Here is a 26,454-nt window from a genome sequence, read left to right as displayed (position 1 = left end):
TCCTCCCTGCCCCATGTATGTTAAAAAAACCCAGGGTGATGGTTGTGTCACTGAGAAAATTGCACTTCAGATCTAGTTATGCTTGAGTGCATTTCGGTGTATTGTTGGGTTTTTTTAATGATGAGATATCTTCTGCAAATTTTCTTAAATCAAAAGAAAAATTCCAGTAGCATCGATCTCAGATCCAAAATTATCCTTGCCTCTTTTTCCTCTGCTACTCGTTACCCACATGTTTCTAAAGGGATGCTTTCTTACTTCCCTGGAATTTCTACCTTAGCCACTGGTGTGCATCAGTCCTTCAGATGATCTGTCCCCAGAAGTAAATAAGGTTCAGCTTCAAAAAGTGCAAGAGAACTTGTCATTTTTCTCTCCAGGTTTCCAGCTGCTTTAGCTCCTTCAGATTATCTCCCTGACCTTGCTGTCAATTCTCATGAATTCTCCAGGGCCCCACGAGCAGCAGCAGCCTGTGACATTGCAGCACAGTGTCACAGCAGCCCCCACCCCCACTCCAGACCCTGCCTGCCTTCCTATGCCACCATTCCCATTGCAGAAGTCTCCTGGAGCAGCAGAAGGCTGTGAGCAGCTGGGCACTGCCACACCACGGGTCCTGGGGGTGGTCATCCTTTTCAGCTTCCCATCCCACAGCATGGCAGCCTGTGATGGATGGTGTCGGCTCAAAATCATCTGCACCCCTCAGAAGGGGCAGAAATTCTGCACACAGAGCTCCTCTTGGTTTGCCACGCTCAGCAGGTCTCAGCAACCTGTTCATCAACACTGATCTTCTCTAGACAAGGATTACCCTTTTGCAGTCACCAGAGACAGCCCTCAGCCATTAAATTAGAATCACAGACTCAAAGGGTTTGAGTTGGAAGGGACTTTAAAGACCCTTTTGTTCCAACCCCCTGCCATGGGCAGGGACACCTTCCACTATCCCACATTGCTTCAAGTCCCATCCAGCCTGGCCTTGAGCACTCCCAGGAATGGGGTAGCCACAGCCCCTGTGGGCAGCCTAGTGGAAGGTGTCCCTGCCCATGGCAGGGGGTGGAATGAGATAATATTTTAAGGTCCTTTCCAACCCATACCCTTCTATCATTGTGACATATAGCTCTGAGCACCAGAGCTCAGCAGGGTCCCCCAGTAAAAGAGGGAGAAAATTCAGCTTCAAAATGTCTTGGCCAAGATGTGTATCTAATGAGTAAACCAATAATCACTGGTTCAAGTATTTTGGAAAGCTGTGAATCATATTGATGCAACTATGCTGTTCATAAAAGCCATTTTTCCATTAATAATATTAAACATTTTTATTTCTATGAGAATTTTTCAGTTTATGTTTCCTTAATTTTAAGGACAATTGCATCAAGGAACTTCAAAGAAAACAAAGGTTTCCCATTTCAAGTTAAACACAAGAGTAAATTAAAACTACAAATTATATTTGCAGCTTAAAGAAACCCTGACTTTCCATAAATGCAAGCTGAAATCTCAGTGGATGGAGGGGATGGGAAGAGGATCAGGCCCCAATTCTCCTCTGATCCAAGACCAGCAGTGCAGGGGCTGAGCAGGAGTAGCTCCATCAGCTTCCCACAGGACAGATATCTACAGTACCTGGCCCACGGGTGATGAAGCCAAGCATGATTTAAGAAGGTGATGGTGGTGGAGGGAGATGTTTGGGAACTGGGGTTGTGCAGCAGCAGAAGGAAGAATGGATGCTCTAATCTGGATGTGAAAGGAGAGGCTGGATTGCGAGGGGTGTTTGAAGAACAAAGCACCACAGAGGTCAGGGGAGCAGTAGAGTGTAATCATTTAATTGTACATTATCATCACATCCATCTCAGGCTGTTGTTCTGACTCAGCTGGAACATGAGTGCTCTCCAGGGCCTGTGTATAACACAGGTTATGGTGCTCTGCAGCTATTAGTATGTACAGTTATTAATATTTGCTTTTTTTTTTCCCATTATGAATGGGTAATAAAGCACGTTCATTGCTCTAACAACTACAAACCCAAGTGTGAGCTCTTCCCTGAGATCAGTAGTGCTGTCTGCAAGTGACAGGTGACTTTGTGCTGACCTTGGGCTTGGGACAAGCATTTCACTGCAAAAGATGCATCCAAGAGGTAAACGATGGGAACGCTGCTGCAAAGCTTGTTCTGAGCTGTCAGGTTTCCACCGAGCGACAAAGTTTCTATGTACCCTTTTTAAATTTTTAAGAATAAAATAAATGGAAAAATACTGTAATGTGGGCGTGTTGCCTTGTCTCAAATTGTATTGAGTGCAAATATCTTAAATATGGAGCTGTAAATAGGGTCATGGCACACAGCAAAGAGACTGTGGAGTGTTTAACATGCTACTTTATTCAAATCAGCAAGTCCCATTAGAGTGCATTACCATAATGTCTTCCGTCAGAGCCTTCCCTCCTTGTGTTGGCTCAGACACTCAGCTGCTGTTGGCAGGAGGTATTAAGGGCTCTCTCTCAGTGAAAGGTACCATCGGCATCAATTATTTCCATTTCAGCTGTGCGGGGGTGGGGCTCAGCCACTGCTCACAGCGTTCAGGCCCTGATGGCTCTGAAACCCAGACCATAAAAGGTGAAACACCTACCAGTCACCTCTTCCAGCTGTTGCCACGGCAGTCCTGAACCATAAAAGATCATTTTGCCTGTAGGTGTTGTGTTTAACCACAAGCAGAGGAAATGCATCACTTGCCAAAGACGCTTTTGTGGCAGATTATAATCAAGAGCTTTGACGTGGGGTGAGAACCAGGAGGCAAAATGGAGAAAGATCAGACATGACCTTCACCTGCACTGAATTTATCCATGTTGCCAACCAAACGCAGACAGATTTTGTTTCAGTGATTAATGTTTGGGGGCATTTTTATCATTTTTTTTTTCACGAGTAAACAATGGGAAGCATCTTTAAAGGCCTGAATTTTGGGAGGGGGGAAATAAAAAGCCACATCCCTGTGTTGTCTTATCAGCTCTGAAAGCTCCAGCTGCTGTGGAGAACCTTTTATCAGAAGGGTATTACAACAAATGTAAATATGTCCAAACATACAAGCCTAAAGCAAAAATCATCCCAGGTTTTCCCCAACTTTGAACAAATGACATGATTGTGGTTGCTTAAGTAATAGCTTCTGACAATAAAATCCTGATGCTCATATTCGAAGTGGTTTCAATATCAGCTTTCACTGTCAAGCTGATATTACTAAATGAGGCAGAAAAGCATTATTTATGCATAAAAATGAAAAGTAACACCAAATTTGCTTCAGTTTCTAATAATCTCAGAAATTCTCAGCCATTAAGATGCTGCCTCTTCCAAAGTATGTGTGCTATTATACCATAGCCACAAACTGGAAGATCAGGTTTCTCTCTCTGTGTGGAAATCAGTGGAAATCAGTCCTTTTGCACAGCTCTGTAGCAGGTGGGGGCAGATTGATTTATCCTGTGCAGCTTTGAAATTCGAGTGAAATTGCAAACCCTATAGTCATCTTTCTAACATATGCTTCCTATCCAGTTGGCTCATACTGTATCCCGTTAATTAAACACTGGGGATTAAAAAAGTGGACCTGTTGGAGCAAACCCAGAGGAGGCCATGAAGATGCACAGAGGGCTGGAGCCCCTTTGCTCTGCAGACAGGCTGAGAGAGCTGGGGATGTTCAGCCTGGAGAAGAGAAGGCTCTGGAGAGACCTTAAAGCCCCTTCCAGTCCCTAAAGGGGCTCCAAGAGAGCTGGAGCGACTTTGGACAAGGGATGGAGTGACAGGACAAGGGGTGAATGGCTTCAAACTGATAGAGGGCAGAGGTAGATTATATTTTGGGAATAAATTCTTCCTTGTGAGGGTGCTGAGTCCCTGGCGTAAGTTGCCCAGAGAAGCTGTGGCTGCACCATCCCTGGCAGTGTCCAAGGCCAGGTTGGATGGGGCTCAGAGCAACCTGGTCTAGTGGAAGGTGTCCCTGCCCATAGCAGGGGGTTAGAACCAGATGATCTCTAATGTTTCTTCTAACCCAAACTATTCTCTCATTTTCTGAGTCTATGAAGAAGCCACATTTTTCAGAAGCTGAGATTAGAGCAGGAAGGGTTTAAATCAAAAGATTTTTATTTCTATTCTTATAATTAAATATATGGCTTTTGAAGCTGAAATCCATTTCCTCCCATTATTATGTGCAATGTTGCTACAAAAAGCAAAGACGAGCAGTGCAGATGGGCTCCTATTAATAGCAGCTCGCCTGCAGCATCCCGGGGAAGCTGGGGTGGCTTCATCTGAAGGGATTTCCAAAGGGATCGTTGCAAGCTGCAAAACTCAACACAAGAGGGCTCCAGCTCCTTTTGTCAGGGAAAAAAAAGAGGCAGCTGGTGAGAGGAGCACAGCGAGGCTGAGAGGAGCAGTCCTTGCCGGGGCAGTGCTGGAGCGCGGTGGCGAGGAGGCAGGAGGTGCCTGGTCTGTGCCTGGCTCCCCCGGGGATGGGAGCAGGAACACCTGGAACAACCGCAGCGTGGAAGCATCTCTGAGTCTGAGCCAAAGCGTGCGGCCTTTAAAAGCCTCAGGTTTTGTGCTCCAGCACCGGAGAGGCCAAGGGAAGTTCTCCCCGGCTGCTCCAGCTCTGCAGCCCGGCTCAGCTCCGTGTCCTCCCCGCACAGCAGTCCCAAGCCATGGGTGCGCTGTCCCAGGGCAGGACAGCAGGTGGCTTTGAGGCTCTCTGGAACCAGGCTCCCAGCTCAGGAAGACACAGAAGCCCTCTGTCAAACTGGGGGTGCTGGTCAGCAGTGGCTGAACGTGAGCTCAGGTGTGCCCAGGTGCAAGAAGGCCACTGGCACCTGGCCTGTGTCAGGAATAGTGTGGCAGCAGGGGCAGGGCAGTGCCCGTCCCTCTGTGCTGGGCACTGATGAGGCCACACCTGGAATCCTCTGTTCAGTTTTGGGCTCCTCAGTACAAGAGGGACACTGAGGGGCTGGATCATGTCCAGAGAAGGGAACAGAGCTGGGGAAGCTCTGGAGCATCAGGAGCAACAGAGGGATGTGGGGGAGCTCAGCTTGGAGAAAAGGGGGCTCAGGGGAGACCCTGTGGCTCTGCACAGCTCCCTGACAGGAGGGGGCAGCCAGGGGGTGATCGGGCTCTGCTCCCAGGGAACAGGGACAGGACAAGAGGAAACGGCCTCAACTTGTGCCAGGGAAATTTTACTTTGGATATTAGGAATAATTTTTCCATTAAAGGGTTTGTCAAGCACTGGCACAGGCTGCCCAGGGCAGTGGTGGAGTCAACATCCCTGGAAGGATTTAAAAACTGCATGGATGTGGCACTTGGGGACCACATGGTTTAGTGGTGGCAATGCTGGGCTAATGCTGGGCTCAATGATCTTAGAGGTCTTTCCCAACCGAAACAATTTTGCAGTTCTGTGATGCTGTATTTACTAGAGTGGACTTCAGAGGAAGCAAGGAAAGACATTGTCATCCATGTCTGAAAATAGCCCACAACAGAAGGAAGGAAACGGATGTCAGTCATTTCTGCTGCTCATCTCTCATTTCCCCGTGGAAAATTTTATTCCACATTCATTTCAAGGTAAATCTGCTTTCTGGAGGAGATATTTAGAGCCTTCCACTTTTCTGTGCTGCAAAGCATTTGAACTAAATGTTTTGATTGATACCAGCATTTAAACTATTTCCTTTTTGGTGGGTTTCTAGCCTGTGTGTCCAGGATGAGAAACATCCCATGGAAGCACTGCATTCCAGAAAGGCAGCTCAATGCATCCAGTGGGGGGGGGGGGGGGGGGGGAAGCATTTTCCTCTGTGTTTGCTGGCAGCTGACAATTATCAGCAAAAGATTTGGTTGGGCTAAAAACTGTAGTGAGCTGGAATTAAATCATACAGCACTTTATTTACAGACCACGAGAGTATGATCAGGCTGGATGTGAGCAGGGATGATGATGATAATAATAATAAATACCTAATAGAATTAGATATTTGAAGCACTGTATGAAACATAGCCATGGTACATCTAAGGACACATAGCTGGACTCGTGCTCACTGTTGTATTTGAGGCAACATAGATTTTAAATACTTTCTGAATAGTCTCAACCATGAGGAAAGCCCCAGTTCCACTTGTATTTGAATGAGCTGTCTAAGGAATCATCTTCCTGCATTTAACAGAGCTTTCCAACCCCTTTCCTGTGCCTCTGACCCTTTAGTGCACAGAGAACACAGAGGAGTGGTGGGGAGGGCTGAGGGAAGGGCATTTCCCCCCAGATGCATCCCCCTGATATGATTCAATGTACAGATGAGTGTTGGCACAAGGCAGTGGATATTCTCGGGATTTTAACATGCTTTTTACAAGGAGGTAACCCCCATGTCTCTGGTGGGAGGGATGATGTGCACTTAGCAGGTTGCTGGTATTATGACATGGACATGTACACATGAAGCTTGCATGGCTGAGCGTGTTATGTCACAGGCCATCTCCTCAGCTGTGCAAGCAGCTGCAGAGCCACTTCCCCGTCAGACCCATTAGCACTGCATGCCTTAAGAGCTTGATCTTGCAATCCTTCCTACAGCTAGTAGCCCTTACTCATGTGAGTAAGCAGATCTTCCACTTCAGCCCTTGTAGCCTGTAAGCTGTTCCCTGTTTCTAGAAAATCCTCAGTGCCAGGAGGCTTTCCAGCTGTAGTGTTGCTGCTGTCATGTTCTTTACAACTATAATATTTATCCCCTAAAAGCTGCCTCATCCCATCCACTCTGGCTGGGCTCTTCAATGGAGATGGTGGCACAGAGCCTGCTGGCTTCGGTCCTGTGGGCTCAGGGGCTTTATCTAAGGAGCTGCGTTCTGTAAAGTGCTGAACATCCTTGTCATGTCCAGGCAGGGGCTAAAGCATGGGCCAAAGGGGGAATCACAAACAGGGACTCCAGTGCCTCTCCTTGAAAATTGCTCCCATGAGGAATTCCTGCAGACAGTTCAGTATTGTCCACGCTTAGCTCTGGTCATCAATAATTTGCAGGGTTTCATAACACAGCTTATGAACCTTCTCAATTTAGGGGCAGTCCCAGCCCATTAAATAGCACCTCTGTATAAACCACATGCTCCAACCCTCTGAAAATGCAGATTCTTAGTGAAATTCAGCTTTAGAAAATGCAGGTGTTACACCACCTGTTTTTACTCAGGCAGCACATTAATGCAATTAACTTCCCAAAGCCTTACTCCTATGGGGAGGAGTGTGCATAGGAGCTGTGAGCAACAAGTACCTCTCTTTTTTCTGGTGTCAGAATTAGGAGACAAAAAAAGTTCTGTGGGTGGTCCACAGGGAAGGGAGAAATCTCTTCCTTTCTTTTTCTTCTCCCTCCTCCACAAACAAGTAGTAAAGAATATGCTGCCTTCAGCAGGCAGAATGTCCCTATTTGCTTTTAATTGCACCTTTCAGCAAATTTACCAACAGCTCCTTTGCCATTTATTTGCCAGGGGCTGGGGTGTGAAAGGTGGCTATCCAAAGTGTGCTGTGGGAGGATGGTGGTATCCAGCCCTGGGGTTTGTTTGATTACATCCGTTCTGGGTCTAAGAGGGATGTTTTAGCCCTGGAACGAAAATAAAGCCAGGAAGTCATATGAGGTTTTGTTTTCTTGGTTCTTAGAGAAAGCAGCTGCCCACATTTGGTTGGGTTTGAAGGGAATTGAGTGTTTTGTGCCTGCAATACAAGGTCACAGGTTCACAGACCTTTATGTTAAATGGATGCCTTCCCATCCGCAGCCATCCAGGCAGGTATCAGGGATCACACCAGTGTAATTCCCAGTGCCAGCCCCTTCAGCTGTCCCCTAGAGCTGGCTCCCCACTGGAGCACACTGCTGGATGACCTGGGGACCGTGGGAAAAGGCTTTTTCGTGCTCTGCTATTTCAGAGTGTTCCCATGAACAGTGAATGCCTGTCCAAGCCCAGGCAGATTTTTACTCTGTGTGAGGAGAGGAGAAGCTGGCCCAGTGGTCAACCAGCAATGCTCTGTGGTTGGCACAGATGTGGATTGTGAGCAGAGATGGAGTTTCAGGAAGCTGGCTCATCCTTGTCTTTGCTGCAGGCTCCCTTTTTGGTCTGGCCCACTGCACAGAGGTACCTCTGCTGTCTCTGAGCGTCAGGTACTCCGGGCTTCTCTGGGACATTTTGTCTGATCATTTCTTTAGAACAGAATGTGGGCAGATGGGAGAGGTTCCTGCTTCCCCTTCTTGACCTCCTTCGATGTTCATCCCATCAGAGCAGCCAGAGGGGAGTGAGCCCCATCTTCCAATTCTGTAGCAGAAGCAGATCCAGAGCCCCACAGCTTGTCCTGGGTTGGGGGCTCTGTGACACCCTGGACAGTGTAACACCCTAGAGATCCACTCTGCTTGCCTTGCTCACAGCCATCAGAGGAAGAAAGCTCTGCCCTGCTCAGACATAACATTTAACCCTGTAAACCACGGCTGAGGGTGGGGGTTGGACCTTTAAAGGTCCCTTCCAATCCAAATTATTTAATGATTCTGTGAAACCCAACCTTATGAGAGTGGAACCTGTTCAGAGGCGTAGCTCAGGTCTGAAGTTTTTCTACACTTGAAGCAATTTCCATTAACTTTGCAACCATTTTGAAAGGGAATTTGCTGTTTCCTGCAGTGTTGGATTAGCAACACCCTCAGGATTTGTGCTCCCAGTGTGAATATGACTTGGACCACACCTAAAAAAGTTATTTAAGAAAGTAGAAAAAGGTTGACAGGTTAAACTTATATTTTTTTACCACCAGATCAGCTGGATCTTAGTGTTGAAAATGTTTCCAGGTGTGTATTTCTTCCTGGGAAAGTGAAGCAGGTACAAGTGTGACTTTAGCATATCTAGTCAGAGATCCAAGGTAGGTTCAGTGCCAAAAAAAGGTTTCAAGGGAACTGCACAGCCCCTGCCAATGCCTTCACTAAGACTGAGAGGGCATCTCTCAGTGAGCATTTCCAATAGAGCTCAAAGTCCAGGGGTGTCCTGGCAATCTCCCATCCTTCTGGAACATCACTACTACCCTTATCTGAGAGGCAGTTTCTTAAAGACCCTTCCCTGCCTTCTTTCCATATTCCTCCAATCCTACAAAATACAGCTTACAGCTTCCCTGGCCAAAATTTTATATATGCTGCAATTCCATTTAAAAAATGGTAAATTTAAAATACTTACAAATACAAGCTTATGTTTTATACATACCTACTTTTTAATTGTGTTATGTTTTCAATACCTTTTTTTTTTTTTTTTTCCAATTTCTCCTGCTCTGGATGTGTGTTCAAATGTGTCATTTCCTCCCAAGGATTGTAATTTTTGCACTGCAGGCAAAGAAGCCTCAAAAGAATAAGGTTTTTTAGGCAAAATATCCAGGGGACAATATCTGCTTTCATAAAGCTCTGAACATGCTGTTTGCCATCTCCTAATCTTATTCCTGGTTTGTGTTTTTTTTAATGCTGCTGGAGACTAACTTCTGGTGGCAAAGTCCTTGTACAGAAAAAAGTGAATATTTTAACCAATAGCCTGAAATCACACATTCTTTCATTGAAAACAGTTAATTAGGAATTGAGCTCCGAAGTTAATTTCACCAAGGTCATTCCCTGTTCTATTGGGTCCAGTGACCCTGTCTTAAGTAATCACAGCATTAACATACAAGGTTATAGCTTTCTTTTCAGTTGATGACATAATCTCTTTAATTGGTGTCAGGAGGCCTGCTTATGAAAGAACCATGGAAAACACCTATAGACTATAATTTTACTTTCTCCATTCACAGAGCAAATGAAACAAGCCTTAAGAATGTACTAGAGGCTCATTACATCTCCCAGCCTGTCAACACAAAACCCCTCCGTTCCAGCCAAGGCATTAGGAATGATCAATTCTGTTTACCCCCAACTTCAGCCCGTGAACTATTAACCTTTTCAGCAAAACTGGTGAATAGTAAATGTCAGATAATCCTCTCTGAGAAAGTTAAGAGGGTAGATAATGCATTTTAATTGATTAAAACTTGCATGAACAAAAGTTTAAAATATCAACAGGAGAATCCCTCGCGATTCCTATTTTTGGTAGGATGTGATCCAACTATTCCGGGCTGACCCTGGTGTCCACTTTAATTTTAGCTCTTCTGAGAGAAAGCTTCTCTAAAAACTATACCTGAAAATTAATATCCTGCTTAGCAGAAATTCTGCTTTTAGGAGACAAGATCCCCTTTGCAGCTCATGTTCTCAGGCTGCCCAGGGCTAAGCCAGGGCAGGATTTCCACTGGTTGTTATTGGAGGTGGATTTTAACAAATACCCCTGCAGACCATATTTTTAAAGTGCCAGAAACTGAGTGGAAATACTTTTGTGTGTGTTCTTTTAATTTTTTGTTACTAGGAGTTACTGCTTAGGTTTTTTTCTTTCTTTCTTTTTTCTTTTTTTTCAGTAGTTTGGACTCTTACATATTCTATGATTGATCTTTGTCACCTCTATAAAATCCGTTGGAAGCACTCTCTGAATGACAGAGGGTCTTAAATTCTGTAATAACCAACACTATATTGTTTATGAAGAAAACAAGATGTATTTTCCCTGCACCACAATTATTCACACCTTTTTCTTCTCCCCTCCCCCCCCCCCCCCCCATTTCATTCCTCTAAACCTTCTAATGTTTTGGGGTTTTATTTTTGGTATCTCTTGAGGGGGTTCACATAATCTCCTTTCCTCCTGCTGCCCATTACCTTCCAATCATTCCCAGCTTCTGAAACTCTCCCTTAAGTTCATATTTATCAGTTGAAATCAATTCTTGTATAATTATTATTTCCTGATTGAAAATAATTTTTTGTTTTGTTTAAAAAGGGGAGGAAAAAATTGAAAACAATTTGATTGTTTTCAAAGGAACAAACCCTTTTAAGAGAGAGAACTTTAAAAAGAAAAGTCTATATTTTTGGTTGTGGCTGAACAACATATTCATGTCAGCCCTTCCCAATGCTTTAATTTGAGCAGGCTGTGTTATATTCTGTGTTATGTTAGAGCTTACATTAATCCTTCAGATCTTCGGAGCCACAGCTCTTACTATTCACAAAAAAAAGAAATGAAGAACATGACTTGTTATTTGGTACACAAAATAATGCAAAAGACTGGCAAAAGCATTAATTTGGAGGAGAAATTGTTAGACAGGTTTCAGAGAATGAACTCAGCATTATCCAGCTGATACTAGCAAAGATCTATTCCACTGCTATCGTTACTCTTTGAGATGATCCCAAAGGAAAGCCCACACCAGTTTCCACTGGCTCTGCCATGCCAAGCACAAAACCCCCCCAAAATCTGGGTGTAAGTTATCAACTGAGATATGTCCATTGGCATTTTTTTCCCCAGCTTTCTGTGGCTCAGAGCAGCCTGGTATGGCAAGCTGTGCTCTACAGATGAAGACAGCAGGGGAATGGTTGGTTGCTTCAGCAGAGAAAAGTTGAAGACCAGGTGAGCTGTGGCCAAATCTGTCCCTTTTCACAGGCAACAGGCATGTCCAGCAAGTGCCTGGGGGTGCTCAGCCCCTCAAAGGGAAGAGATATTTGGGCAGGAATAGACATCTGGGGGTTGTAGGTATGAATGGGGAATGTGTTTTACATCCCTGGAAATACCCACTGGATAAACGATGGCCCTTGCCCATCACCCCTTCCCTCTCTAGGAGAGCAGAGGGTGGAAACAGCTGAGCTTGAGCAAAATCCAAGTGGGTCTGTTTTGCTGGGAGGAAGTTTTGTACCTGCCAGCCTTACTCTGGCCTGCTACAGTCTCCAAGTGATGCTGCTCCGTGTGCCTAATGTTATAAATCATATAATCACCTTTCCATTTTCTCTCAGCTGGGGAACCAAGGTGTTTTTTCAGTCTTCTGTGTAGCTTTTTGGAGGAGAAATTGCACTACTGCATTTCCTGGTGCACAGTCACCTCTCTTTTTTTAATGCTGTGGACCATAAGATGGGGACAAATTTTTAGTGGTGGTGGTTTTAAACTAAAAGAGGGTCAAGTGAGATTGAATATTAGGAAAAAGTTTTTATAGTGAGGATGGTAAAACACTGGCACAGGTTGCCCAGAGAAGCTGTGGCTGCCCCATCCCTGGCAGTGTTCCAGGCCAGGTTGGATGGGGCTCAGAGCAACCTGGTCTAGTAGAAGGTGGAAGAACTCCAGATGAGTTTAGGCATTACCACTGATTCATCTGGAGTTGCACAGTTGCAGACTGTGCAGTTGCAGACTCAGCTGCAGAAAAGCTTGACATGAGTTATTGTCATTTTCTGCACTTGTGGAGCTCCCAGGATGCTGATCCTTGGCTGTGTTAAGATACTCTGCAGATTGGACAAGCTGCACCCACTTCTGCCCCAAAGAGCTGAGGGTGCCAATGGGACTCAGGCCCCTCTTCAGGGGCTTGTTTTCTTCTGCTGAGTTTGCTGTGGGTTTCTGTGTGAGCTCGATGGGGCTTTAGTTTCTCTGCCATTACCTTCTCTCCTTCTGCTTCCTTCTGGACTCAGGATGAGACCTAAAAATTAGTCTTAGGAAGGCACTGCTGGTCCAGCTCTCTCAGCTCTCCTGGTGGAGCAGCCACCCTGTGAGGAGCACTCACCCAAACTTCTGCCATGGGCCACAGTAGGGTTCCTTGTGTGAAAATTCTAGTCTTTTAAACTCACTCCCTTTTTTATTCTTTGTATTTATATAATTATTATCTCAGAGCACAGTCCTAACATGGATGTGGAGGTAGGAATGTGTGTGTCTGGGGATGCACACTGGGAGTCAGAGTAGGTTTAGATTGGGTATTAGGAAGAAACTCTTGACTGTGAGGGTGGTGAGGCACTAGCACAGGTTACCCAGAGAACTTGTGGCTGCCCCATCCTTGGGATAGTTCCATGACAGCTTGGACAGGGCCTGGAGCAACCTGAGCTAGTGGGTGACATCCCTGCCCTTGGCAGGGGACTTGGAAAGAAACAATCCTTAAGATCCCTTCAAACCCAGACCATTCTGTGATTCTGTGATACTTGAGTTTGCTTAGAACTTGCTGTATGGATTTGGGAATAAAACAACTCATTTTCTCAGACAGCGCAGCTCCTTCGTTAGCCAAAACAATTATAAAATACATTCTGCCCTCTGCACCTCAGCTTCCATTCAGAAGTAAGGCAGCTTCAACACAGAAACACTCCACAATTTTTTTATTTGTCTCCTCTTTTTTTCAAACTTGTTTAAGTCTTCAGGAGCCCGTCTTGCCCATTTGGCCACAAAATGCATGTGCATGCATGCGTGCGCGTGTGTGCTTCCAGTGAAAAGAAGGGAAAAAACCCACAGGTTTGAGTTTGTACAATGTTTGCCCCTTTTCCCAGCAGGGATGGGTTTTGAGAGCCAGGAGACAAAAAGCATGGCCTCAACAAGCTGAATTTAAAAAAGAACATCATTTTCGTTATGTAGTCAATCTCAATTACAAGCAAATGTTTTCTCTGTTGAGACTTTTCTCTTTTCAGAGCATTATGCAAGGCTCTTTTGTGGGTTGAGAGAAAGGATCAGTGGTCAATAGGGAGCAGAGTGTTGTGTACAGTGGATTTTTGTATCCTTTAGTCTACTACATAATGCGTTTTGTCAGGAGAACAGCCCAACATCCTGAGCAGATTTGCTGAATTAAAGAGCACAGCAGGGATAGGAAACTTGTTGCTAGGTGACTGACAACTGCTGCATGTCACTATCTCTGTGCCGGAGGTTACTCTTCCCTTTTCTTCCACCACTCAGTCTTGCCTTTTAATCTGCATCTATAATTAACTCTCTTAATGCCGTGCAGCCATTTCTCTCCCTTTTGCTTCACATGCTTCTCTCAACGTTATTTAATCCCAAACGGGAAGGATAAAAACTATTTAATTTTTGTGCTTCATTTGGCGGGGAGAAGTTGGGCAGTTTGGGCGGCGCAGCATCTCGTGGCGGGGCTGGGATGAGATGGCTCTTAAAAGGCATTTCAGGAGATGTATGCTCTTTGTTCATCTTAATGCTCAGTGAAACATTGCTGTGTTTACCATCCTCTCTAAAGCCTGTTTGTTTCAATTCATCTTAATTGAAACGTGATTGCTTTTAACTGTTTAGGTTTGGTGACCTTCCAAGCTCTTTCAATTGTGTATTTTGCAAAATAGATTTTCTTTATACGAGGCTCTTTCTTCAATGACTGGAAACCCAGGGCTGCATCTGGCCTAGATTTATAGTGGCAGAAGTCAACCAAACAGCAAGTGTTTACCCTGCTTTTTTTTTACTCTTATTTTTGCTCTCATTTTTCACCTGCTGGTCAGCCATCAGTTGTGTTTGTGAAGGTCCGTGTTGTTCCGAGGATGGATCTGTGTTTGAGAATTACACCCCCAGTTTACACCCATCAGTCACTGTAGAAATACATTTATTTTAATTTTAGTTTTTATTCCAACAGCTGATTCGAATACAGGGTATTTGATGAATGTTCTAATTGCAGATATGTGATTATTTTCTGGGGTTTTTTACTAAAAAAACAATGACAAGAAAATGTGTTCCTCTGTTATTCCTTGCACTCTTTCAAACAGCACCCTTTTTCTTCGTTTCCTGTGCATGTGTTTTGGGGAAGCTGAATTCAGGAGTTCCAAGGAATTAAACCAACAAAAGCTCTTTTTTCTTCTCGCAGGTTTGCAATAAAGCTGCGATCATGGGAAGTGTGTACCTTAGACACTCTTTATACTGAAAATTAGACAGCAATTTAAGAAGAATAGCCAGGCAGATGGGAGAAGTGCTGCTGGTGAAAATAGGTGGCAGTTGTTGCTTCTGGGAGACTGTCCCCTCTTTGTCAGTGAAGGGCTTGACTTGAGCAATTTAAAGGAAAGGGAAAAAAAATCCCAAAGACTGTTAAGTAGCTGCTTCTAAGCAGGAGCTCTTTCCTCACCAGTGCAAAGGTTATACTGACACCAGGAACTGTAAATTCTATCAGTCTCTATCAGCTGCTCTGAAAAGGGTCCTCTGAGGGCAGCCTCAGTCACTGGGAGTGGGTGGATTAATGAGCACTACCTGATTAATGTCCACGAGGAAGATGTTTTTACAAGGGCATGGAGTGATAGGACAAGGGGAAATGGCTTTAAACAGGCAGAGGGCAGAGTTAGATTGGCTATTAGGAAGAAATTCTTCCCTGTGGGCGTGCTGAGGCCCTGGCACAGGTTGCCCACAGAAGCTGTGGCTGCCCCATCCCTGGAAGTGTTCCAGGCCAGGTTGGACGGGACTTGGAGCAACCTGGGATGGTGGAAAGTTGCAGGGATCATCTGGCAGGGATCATCTAGATCCAGCCCTCCACCCAGATGATCCCTGCAGATCATCTGTTTCTAACCCTCCTGTTGGAACTGGATCATCTCTCAGGCCCCTTCCAACCAAAAAATTCTACAATTCTATGATTCCATGAGTTTTGGCTTTCAGTTTGTAGCCTGGGGATGTGAGTGGAGTGACTTTCAGCCGTAATTGTGGCGGTGTCTGAGTTGAAATATTCACAATCACAGATCAATATTGAAAACCTGGTGATTAAACTACATTCTGTTAATGAGAGGGTCAAGTTCATGGCACCACCCCAGCCTCAGGCTCTCACTCTAAGCACAGAACAAGTTCTTGCCTTTCTCTCCCTGACTCTGAGGGTGATGGACACACAAGTGTTCTGGCAAAGTAGAGGGAAGCTCCTGCTAAGTAACTAAAAAGCTGTAATTTTCCTGTGCAAGATCTAACCCCAGAGAAAGCCACTGCAGCATCCATTCATGTTTGCCTTCACCAGCTCCTGAAGAGCTGGAAAACAGGCTCTCCAGCAGGACAAGGTACAAACCACCCCTATTGTCATCTGATGTCTTTCCTCCTCACATCCTCGGGTCCAGCTCCCTCTTAGCTTTTTCAGTTTTTAAAGCCCCCCTTGTTTCAGATGCAGCTGTTGCCACGGTCTGTCTCTGCAAAGCAGAGCCCTTTTCAGGCACCAATCCTCAGGCATGAATGGGAGAAGAGTAGGGTAGATGAAAGGAGATGGTGGAGGAGAAGGAGACAGCATGGACGGGAGGAGGAGATGACAGACAGGGCTAGCTCCAAGCAAATGCCTGGTCCCTCTTCCAACCTGACCAGTCTCTGGACACAAGGTCTGCTCCATGTGGAGCATGTGGACAACTCCATGTGGAGTTGTTTTCCCAAACTGTGAAAAAACCTATGACTCTAATGTCTGTACCTGTGCTGCCATTGCAGAAGTTCATTGTATGGGCAGGAAGATCATGAGAGGAATGGGGACAGGTCTCTCAAGGCCAGGTCTTGCCTGCAGTGCCTGGAGAAAATTCCAGGCTTCTTCAGGAAGGTTCTTGCTATACCTTGCCTGTGAAGTACAAGCATGATGAAGAGCAGGAGGACAGATTATGGCATTAACTACTCTGAGGTGACACCTGCTTGCCTCTTCTCCCCAGGAAGATGAGATTCAGTTCCTTTCTCCAGCGAGGAGAGTGGATTCCCCATTCACATCCCACCTCCTTTTCCCACCTTGGCACACAATGGATCTTCTAATTGGCTGTACCCTTTGTGCACCACTGGAGACAGATCACTAGTTTTTGCCATGGTTTTGTTTTCTAACCTGGAAAAACATGTGAGATACCTCCATACCATACCTGAGGCAAAAAGTTAGGAATTGTGTGAGTGATGTGACTGCACATCAGCCACCACACCTGCTTTGCACAAAAATGTAGGTGCCAGTGTGGGATTCAAATGCACTCACAGGGACCCCTTTGCTGGGGAACACACAGGAAACACTACTTATAAAGGATAAAATATAAAGATAAAAATATAGAAACACTACTTATACCCACTCTCTGCTGGAATCCTAAGGGTAGAAGGAGAAGTGTGGAGCCACAGGTCTGGAACAAGCAGGGGAAGCTGCTCTTCCTCCATGCAGTTTTTTTCACAGCTAAGACAATAAATCCCAACTTAGACATGTAAATTTAAGAGTACAATATGTGTTTCATACCCCAAACTATCCTTGGTCCAGTAAAAGGAGAAGCAGCTCTGCATCTCAGGGATTGTTTCCTGACTCGTCTTGATCTCACTTATTAATAAATTTATGGACTCTGAGATGACTGGGCCAGACTGTATTCTTGTCTAAATTTAGCAGTCAATTTGGTTTATTGCTTCAAGGCTGCACTGAAGAAGAACCAACAAAAAAGCATCCCTCTTTTTTTTATCTCTGGAGTTAAAAGTGCATTTGTGTGAAAATGGATCTGAGCTTGGAAATAACAGCAATTAATTATTTATTAAGCACACGTTGGGGATGGGCTTTTAAAAAAACTCCACCACACTGCACCTCTTTTCCCTAGGGTCTATTGTTTCTCCTTTGGCTGTTTGTTGTCTGTGTTTTGCACCAGGTTTGCCAGCACCATTCCCTGGACCTAAAAAACGCTACTGGAGACTGTGGGGTGGAAGGGGATGTCCCTGAGCTGACACAAGGAAAAGAGGTGCTCCTGGGCATGGGCTGGTGCTGGAGCTTCTTCGGGGCAGGTTTCTGTCATTTCAGGGGCCCATAAAGCCTCTCACATATTTTAATCTGCTCTGCTGAGAAACAAAATTAAGTCCTGCAGTGAAATCAATAGGACCAAGTAAAACATATCTGGAGCCATCTGCTGCCTAGTTAGAGCACAAAGAGAGACAGTTTCCCAAATTACTCTTTCAATGGAAAATGAGCAGCAGGTTTTATAACAGAATTTCATCTTGTGGGAAACCAATCAGAAATGCTTTTGTATCCGAACTTAGTCACTGGCTGCATCCCTCATAATCTCTCACTGAGGCTCCAGCTCTGGCAACTGTGAAAGAGTCTGCTGTTTTGTTTTGTTGAAGGAAAAAAAACCCAGTGGGAATTAGGTTAAGATCTCCCCTCCTTGCCCCAGTTCTCAGTCATGTGAAGAGTTGTTGGTTCAGTGTCTTATTTTAACTCATTTTCAAGGCTCAAGTGTGTGGGAGTGATGAAAACCCTCCCTGTGTCTTCCCTGAAGTCTCTGGTCCCTCTATTTGAGCAACCAGCTTGTCAAAGACCCATCCTGATGTGGCCTTGAACACTTCCAAGGATGGAGCAGTCACAGCTTCTCTGGGCAGCTTCTTCATGTGCCAGGGTCTCAGCACCCTCACAGGGAAAACAATTTTCATAATATTAATCTAAACCTGCCATTTGTCAGGTTAAAGCTGTTTTCCCTTGTTCTATCACTCCACACCCCTGTCCAAAGTCCCTCTTCAGCTCTCCTGGAGCCCTTTTAGGCTCTAAGGTCTCCTCAGAGCCTGGAATGTTCTGTTGAGCCCAAGTTTTTCTTGCTCTTTATTTCAAAACACTCAAGAATGACAGAAATGGAGAAAAATCATCAAAACTAGAATTTCCATTCATTATTTTCCTGCTCAAACATTAAATTCTTCAGAAATGTAACCAAACTTGTGTTTGTTTACACAGAAGGGAGCTCTGCTGCCACTAAATTAGTTGTGACATTTTAAGGTAATTAGGCAACATTAGTGTCAGATAAGATTCATTAATGGACCTTGATCTTTGGTGGTTGTTCAAAATTGATTTTTGCAATGGAAATCTATGTAGGATGGAGGGAAAAAAAAATCATAAATTCACCTTTCTGCTAAAATGCTCAGCTAATTGACATAAGTACATTAATGAGAGCAACACACTAATAGGATTATATCAATATTCCCCCTGCATCAGTTAGAGACCCAGCAGCAATGGTCATTAATTATTTCTTTACAGTAATCCTTGGCAGCTTTTGTAGGAGGTGGATTGTCCTTCCTTGAGAAGATCTTTCTGCTTTTTTTTTTCCCCAGATTTGGGGATTTGCTGTTGTTTCTACCAATGTAATCCCACTGGTTCAACTTCAAGGCTGGGTGCCTAAAATTAGTCTCCTAAATCTACACTTTGATAACAGAGTTGGATTTTTTCCTCTCAGAATTACAATCCCAAGGCATCAGGTGAAACATTTAAAAGACAGGATGCTTTTGAAGTCAGAACGTAACTATGCTTGAAGGGGATTTGCAAGACCAGGAAAGATAACAGTTCAATTCTCACTAAAAGCCAGGTTTTTCTAAAGAAATATATAGAAATCTGTTTTAACATGTTCAAGGTGAAAATTTTGTCTAAAGATTTCAGCAGAATTCCTTCTAATCTCTGCCAACACTTCTATATCCTTTTTTTTGGCTTTATTAAACCAAAAGGAAAATGTTAAAACAATTGAGTTTTAGATACAGGCCAAAACATACTTTAGAATGGACTGGTTTTGTAATGTTAAAAGCAACAATGATATTTAATCTTTAAACAACACGGGTTTAGTGATCCTTGTTTATCTTTTATGCCAGGTTTGGTTTATCACATCATTCTATTTAATTTTCACTCCAAATAGTGTAAAATAAAGCAGCCAGCACACAGGGCTGCTCACAGTGCAGCATGTTAGCCACATTTCTTCCACTGGCTTTTCCTGAACAGAGAGTATCTATATTTACATAGAACAGCAGAGATAGGGACAATAATCCACTGCTGTGTACAAGGATCTGTAACAGAAATGTCCAGTCAACTGCTGTTTGCAGCTCCCAGAAAGGACAGCTCTTCTTCCACGTAACAAGTGACAGGAGGAGAGGAAATGGCCTCAAGTTGTGCCAGGGGAGGTTTAGTTAGGATATTAGGGAAAATGTCTTCACTGGAGGAGGTGTCAAGCACTGGAACAGGCTGCCCAGGGAAGTAATAGAGGCACCATCCCTGGAGGTGTTTAAAAGATGTGTGAATGTGGCACTTGGGGACATGGGTTAGTGGTGGCCTTGGCAGTGCTGGGTTAACAGCTGGACTGAATGATATTATAGGGCTCTTCCAAGCTAAATTATTCTGTGAGTCACAGAATTATGCAATGGTTTGTTCATGCAAATGCACAAGCCAATTAAGTGCAGATAAAAATGCAGCACAGGATAATGAAGCAATACTGTAACATGAAGTAGTGATGCCACAGCTGCAGTGGGTATGTGCTCTTTGTCCCCCAGATTTCTGCCCCCAGCTGCAGGGAAGCCTCACCTCAGCCCAGCTGAGATGCTGCTTGGCCAAATGCTCACATCTGGACATGGGGAAACAGCTGTACCCTGCCTGTCCTTCCTTCAGCCAGGGACTAAACTGCCTCTCTCTTCTGCTCCTTCTCAGGAGAAGTGTAAAGAAACCAGCTGTCAAACACGACTGGAAACAGCCAGTGAGGTCCAGAGATTGGGTGGTTCCCTCAAAAACAAACCCAATGAAAAGGTGGGGTTTTTCCTTCAAAAAAAAGGATAGTGAAGGGTCAGACATGCCCAAACCTCAGCTTCACTGCTGAGTCTTTTTTACATAAACAACTCAGTTTATGTGCTGAGTTATTGTGCTGAGCCCTGAACACAAGCTTTGAAAAAGGCCAGTAATGATACAAATTCACACCAGATCTTCAAAAAGAGAGCCAGATTGAGAGAGGGGAGGAGGGAAAGCAAAATTTGCTACATTCTCAGTCTGCAAAAGACTTGGTATGCAACAAATTGTCTGGATAGGCAGGTACTCTGATAGAAAGCCGGGGAGCCTGAGGCCTGAAGACCAGAAAGATTTGCTGCTAAGTGTACATACATATTTACTTTCTGTCTGTTTTGGGTGATGATCCTAGTTAGAGCATCGTCTGTGCAACCTGTAAAATGGCCAGTGGGGGTTTTTTGTTGTCTTATAACTTACACAAGTATCTTGCATGTGTGCAAGGGAGCATGAGATGCAGCTCTCTGGTTTTAAAACCACTTTAAAATCCCCATGCAGGGGAGATCTCTGCTCCTTGCTACCTCCAGGGCACACCCTCAGCTCACACAAACACCTCTGCTCAGGTAGCTTCAATAATTTGCCTGGTCAGAGGAAGCCAAGGAGTGAGTGGTAAACACTCTCCCATCAGCGGCCTGCAGATCCTCAGGGACTCGTGTGTGATGCTTCAGAGACCCACCAAGGGCAATTAAGGAAAGTCAGCCTTTAAAAGGCATGAAATATCGGTGCTTGCTCCTGCTGGAAGAAAGACATTTATCAATCAAAACAAGCTGGAAGTGGTTTTGCTGAGACAGCTTAGCTTAGCAGTGCCCATTCTGTCTGACCTCATGAGCCACATCCCAAAATTCTCCTGTGTCCAGGGCTCCCCAGGCATAAATCCTGCCCCATGGAGGTCTGTGGGCAGCTGATGAGACACCAAGGGCTTCCCACTGTGGGCAGGGGAAAAGCAATTATCCCAGACTGACCCAAGAACAGAGAATCATGGAATCAGAGTGGTAAGGGTTGGAAGAGACCTCCAACATCATCTAATTCCACCCCCTTTCCATGGGCAGGGGCACCCTCCACCAGACCACGTTGTGCAGAGCCTCATTCAACCTGGCTTTGAACATTCCCAGGGACAGGGCATCCACAGCTTCTCTGGGCAACATGTGCCAGGGCCTCATACTCTAACAGGGAAGAATTTCTTCCTAAGTCCTAAACCACGGCTACCCCTCACCCTCTCCTAGCCTGATCACCTCTCACCCCTCAGGGTGTGGCCCTGCTGCAGGAGCCACAGCTGGATTCAGAGACACCCAAATCTACATGTTTCTCCTCACCGTGCAGGTGGGACCCCTCTGCAACTCACCACTCCCACCCCAGAGAGCTCAAAAACCACTCCACAGTGGGCACTGGGGTGGATGGGCTGGGGGAGCAGGGACAAACACACCAGCACTGGAGATCCACATTTGGAGAGGCTGATCCAGAGGAGGAGCAACGATCCCTGTTGTCATGTGGTAAGTGGATGGAGGTACCAAGGGTTGTGCTTATTTAAGGTCATGGAAGCAAAGAGTCTTCAAAAACTACTGGAAGTCAGTGAGGGCATGACTTTGTGAAGCACCTGGGGAGGGCTGTGAGTGGTGGCAGGAGGGGAAAGTGCAGAGGAGTTGGTACGTAGGGCATGGAAAATGCAGGGGGAGCAGGCAAAGTGGGGGAGAGCTGGAGTTGTGCAGGGCACAGAGGCAAGGACAAGGAGATTGAACAAGATGCAGCAGAGAAAGGGTGAGTTAGTGAATGGTTGTAGAAGGCTGGGCTGATCTTGGCAAAGACAGAAAAGGGTTTCAACAACTCTGCTCTAACTGGGTATCAGGGAGGATGGAGAAAGAAAGTTCTAATTAATAACTAATAAGCAAATAATTAGCGTGGATTTTTATAAGCGCAATTTGAAAGGCAGAATTTAGCCTTTCCTTTGCTTTCTCCATACACACAGACTTTGATTCCTGCCATTTCTGGGAACAGCTCTGGTGTTTTATTCAGCTCTGCTGTCATTTGTATTGAATTTTTCTTCCTCTGCTACATGCATGGTAAATGTTTTCATTTCATCCTGGCTCAGAAATGCTCAGGACTCACTCTGAGCTCTCTTACTCCAGCTCTGTGTCGCTGCAAATCCATCAGTAATGTTGTGGTTGCCCCCAGTTTTTTGCAGATGTAAATGAAAGAAGAGTCAAGCCTTGTATTTGGTTCAGGAGGGCTGACTGCCTTTTAATAGAAGCATAATGAAACCATCAAGAGTTTTCATTCAATTAGACTTTTTCTCCCTCTGGCAAATGATTATAGCACATTTATAGTGTAATGGGCAATTACTTTGTATTCCTTGTCTGTTGACATCTTATTAAGACTACATTTTCTGTCCCTAACAAAGAGATCAGATATAATTGTTAGGAACTACAAGGAATACAAAAGAACTACCAGAATACATTTAAGGAGAATGAATATGGATCTGTTAGTGAGACACATGATGTGCAGTGGCAGATTCCTCCACTCCTTTCTGCTCTGGGGAAATCTCTATTACCCATTCTTTTATTTCTTCATACATTAACTTTTCCTCTGGTGTCAAGAACAGTCTCTGTGCTGAGTGGGTGTTGATTATACATTGAATTCTGTGCTTGTGAATATGAGCCTGAGAGGTGTGATGACGGCTGCAGAGGAAAGTTTTCCCCCTCTTTGAAGATGTGTATTGGTGGAGGCTTTTTAAACCTGCAGCTGGGAGGCAGGGAAGGCAGGACAGGGGCAGGGACTGATGGAGTCAGCTCTCTTGTGAAGCACAGTGGGTGGTTGTAGCAATGCTGATGTTTTCTTTAGCTCAATGACATTTCTTATCCAGCCTCTGGAGGACATGAAAGGACATGAAACTTCCTGCAGTGCTCTTCCACCTTGGGATGTCCTGTCAGGCAACAGGCAGATGAGTTCATCTGAGTGGGTGTTGGTGGGAGCTGTGAGTACACATTCCTGAGGGCAGAGCACAGCCTTCGGGTGGGGGGAGTCAGCAAAGCCGTACAGGGCGATTTCAACAGTAGAAATCCAACAGATTCTCACTCTGGAGCAGCAGCCTGCAGGATCCACTCTGCTTGCACACAAACTGCCACTGCTCTGGGGCTCACCTTTCTCAGCACCAGAGATCTCATGGGCATGGCAACAATTCCCTTTTGACTCATCCTGCTCATCCTGCTGCAGGGCTCTGGTCTCAGGGATGCTGTGGTCTCGGGGATGCTCCTGGTGGGAGGCCAGGAAGCATCTCCAAGTTGCACTGCCCCTGGTTGTGGTCATCACTGTGGAATTACTCTGCCTGGAGATGCATTAGACCAGTATTGGCTGTGGCAAAGTCTGTGAAATTGTGTGGGATACATACAGGATTTTGCAGACTGTGGGTCTTCACCTAAATGCTTCTCTCCCAGCCCTCGTGGTGTTCCAGCTCATTCCAGCTCCTGGTAGCAGCAGGGTGGCCGTCTTGTTACTGACACTTTAAAGGGTGACAAACTGTGCACACAAAGACCTTCTTCACCTGCCTGGCTTTGTGCTCTTGCATCATCCTCTGTGATCACATAGCCGGGACTGACAGGAGAAGCGATGCCACATCCTGACGCAGTGGCCTGGGAATTTGAGCACATGCCAGAAATTCCTACCTGGCCGTGCAACACGATCAGTTCACAGCTCAGGAATCATCTTACAAAGAGCAGCTCTGAGGACCAAGGAGTCACTGAGGAGTCACTCAGAAAGAGACATTATTCAGGTGCTCCATCCACAGGGGGAGGGGAATGGGACTGAGCTTGGTCTGTGACATTTTCCACGGCAGCAGAGTCCATGTCAGGACTATGGGAGGTTTGAAGGAGGTGGTGAAAGCAGCAAGTAAGACAAAACCACTTAATCTGCAGGTCCAAAAGACCATTTACAGGACTCTGAGAAAACTTGTTTCCAGCATTATTGGCGTGTTTGGGGTTGCTTTACCCCAGCTTCTTTTGAAACATCCCCACGTGGGTGGATTTTCGTGCGAGTTGAGTTATTGTCTCTGCTGATCTCCAGAAACCTCTCAAGCAGTGGGTGATTTATCACAAAGTCAGGGTTAAACCGATGACAGGCTTGGGGCCAAGAAGCAACTTGTGCATACATCAGGCAGACGTGCCATTGGTTTAGGGCCACAACTTCTAACTTTTACCCACAGAGCAGGGTAAAATATCCTCCTCAGTGCCACCCAAGTCCTCACTGACACACAATAAAGGTGTTAAACATACTGAAGGTGCAAATTTAACACACTGGAGGTGCTGAAATTGCTATCAATGCCAGAGAGGCAGGCAGGGACACATCACTGGCATGTGAGGACTGGCACGTGTGCTGTGCTGGGAGTCCCTCTGAGCCTGAACCTGTCACTGCACTGTTTGTGACCCAGGGGTGGACTTTGGTGAAGGGGGATCCCTTTCCAGGCCTTTCCCCCATAGTTCTATGCATTTCTCTTTAGAATAAGAGTGCAAACATCTGTGCTTCTGCCTACTGTTGGCTCTTGTCTCTTCTCTCCAAAGGTTAAAGCATTACTTTTTTTCATGTTCTACCTAAATCATCCATTTCACAGCCAATCTGTCACAGATTTCATTTTTAAGTCAATTATCTGGGTTTTCTGAAATCAAATGTGTGCCTTCTGTTTTCAGAGTAAATATGAATTTCACTATATTTTATTATTGTTTAATAGCACCAGGGACACGATGTTTGGAGGCAGCCTGAATTTTGATTCAAAATGTCAGGTCTTTTTCTGAATAGCTCCATCAGCTGGGGACCTTCCCCATCAGCTCCTTCATAAAGAAAAAGGAGACAAATGGGCAGATAAGCTTACTAGGAAAGAAAGGGATATACCTTCCCTTGACCTAGAAGCCTGGCAGGACTCCTTTTCAATGCAGGGTATTATGTAGTGGTTTTCACTATTATGCATATATTTAGCAACAGCCACTCACCAACCTGCAAAGGGAATAGGGTGGTGAAAGATGGAATTCAAGGGAGGAGAGACACACCAGGGATGTTTTGTTTCTGCTTTTATATTTCAAAGATTACACTGGAATATACACAAGAATTTCTCTCCATTGTAAAGCAGGACTTTATAGCTTTTAATACCTCTAGCATCTCTCCATTAATGGACTTCCTGTGATATTTCTGAACAAAAACCCACTTCAAACTGCTGTCAAGACCAATCCCAAAGCAGCTCTAATTACCAGGAAAGCTAAAAAGGTGCACCACAGTGCAATGAGGAATGCAGAGATCCACTGGAGAACATATCCTTAAACAGTCCTCACCCTCCAACTGGAGAATACATGTTGGGAAAGACTTTGCCCAGAAAGAGGATTTTGGTCATCTTTTAGGCAGGTTATTTTTGCTGGGTTCCTACTTTGCAGTATTCTGGCTTACAAAGAACCTTCTGGCATCTTGAGTGCTTGGTACCTGCTGGTGTTTAGATTCTCTAATTTAAAGACCTGCTGGGGCAAAGTACCTATAAATGTCCATGTGTTGTCATTTTGTTTCAGCTCCCATCTGGTCAAAGGCAGTTCATTCTGAATATTGGAGTTTGGGTATCAGAGAATTATTCACTGGATTAAACTGAACCTTCAGGGAATGTTTGATCCTCAGTCATCATCCTTCACCACCAGTCCTGACCCAGCAGAGTCCTTCTGCAATTGCAACATGAATTCCTCTGCAAGAGGATTGGAAACACAGTTTCTGGACACAGAGGAGCTGGTACAGATGGGACATGTGTGGCCTGGGACCAAACACAGGAGTCAGGCCTCAACCAGCCAGACTCAGAGAAGAGCTGAAGTAGAGCCACATGAAAAGTTGGCACTTACGGTGTCTCTTCGCTGCATTCAACACTGCACACGTCACAGCAGATGAACATTCCTGTGAAAACATCAATAAATGGAACAAACCAAGTGCTTACCAGGTGGCTGCTACAGACTCTCTCTGTGTTCTTGTATTGTCCAAACCCTGAGCAGTGAGGAAAAGCCTCCAGGTGAGCCTCACACACCTCCCATGTTTGACAGCTCCAACTGACATGGTTTCTTCAAAGACATTTTTATATTAAAATGAAAGCCCAACACATTTACAAGGTGTTCAGTCTCTTTTAAAGGCTTTTAGAAGCAAGATGTGTGGCTCAAGTTAATTCTGTCCTTTGCTCTGTACT

General features: G+C 45.1%; 1 long non-coding RNA gene across 2 annotated transcripts; it reads left to right on the top strand.

Annotated features, from left to right (window-relative positions):
• Positions 1-4,364: 4,364 nt before the first annotated feature.
• LOC138110898 (uncharacterized) lies at positions 4,365-25,888 on the top strand. 2 transcript variants are annotated; one of them, XR_011151150.1, is made up of 4 exons: positions 4,365-4,775; positions 5,404-5,548; positions 11,318-11,419; positions 25,802-25,888. It is a non-coding gene; the product is annotated as an uncharacterized lncRNA (long non-coding RNA). The 2 variants fall into 2 exon arrangements; XR_011151151.1 differs by lacking the exon at positions 25,802-25,888 and adding an exon at positions 17,341-17,463.
• Positions 25,889-26,454: the final 566 nt, after the last annotated feature.

Source organism: Aphelocoma coerulescens, chromosome 5 (genome assembly GCF_041296385.1).
Source record: "Aphelocoma coerulescens isolate FSJ_1873_10779 chromosome 5, UR_Acoe_1.0, whole genome shotgun sequence".
NCBI lineage: Eukaryota > Metazoa > Chordata > Aves > Passeriformes > Corvidae > Aphelocoma > Aphelocoma coerulescens.
This window is presented reverse-complemented; position numbering and strand designations above follow the sequence as displayed.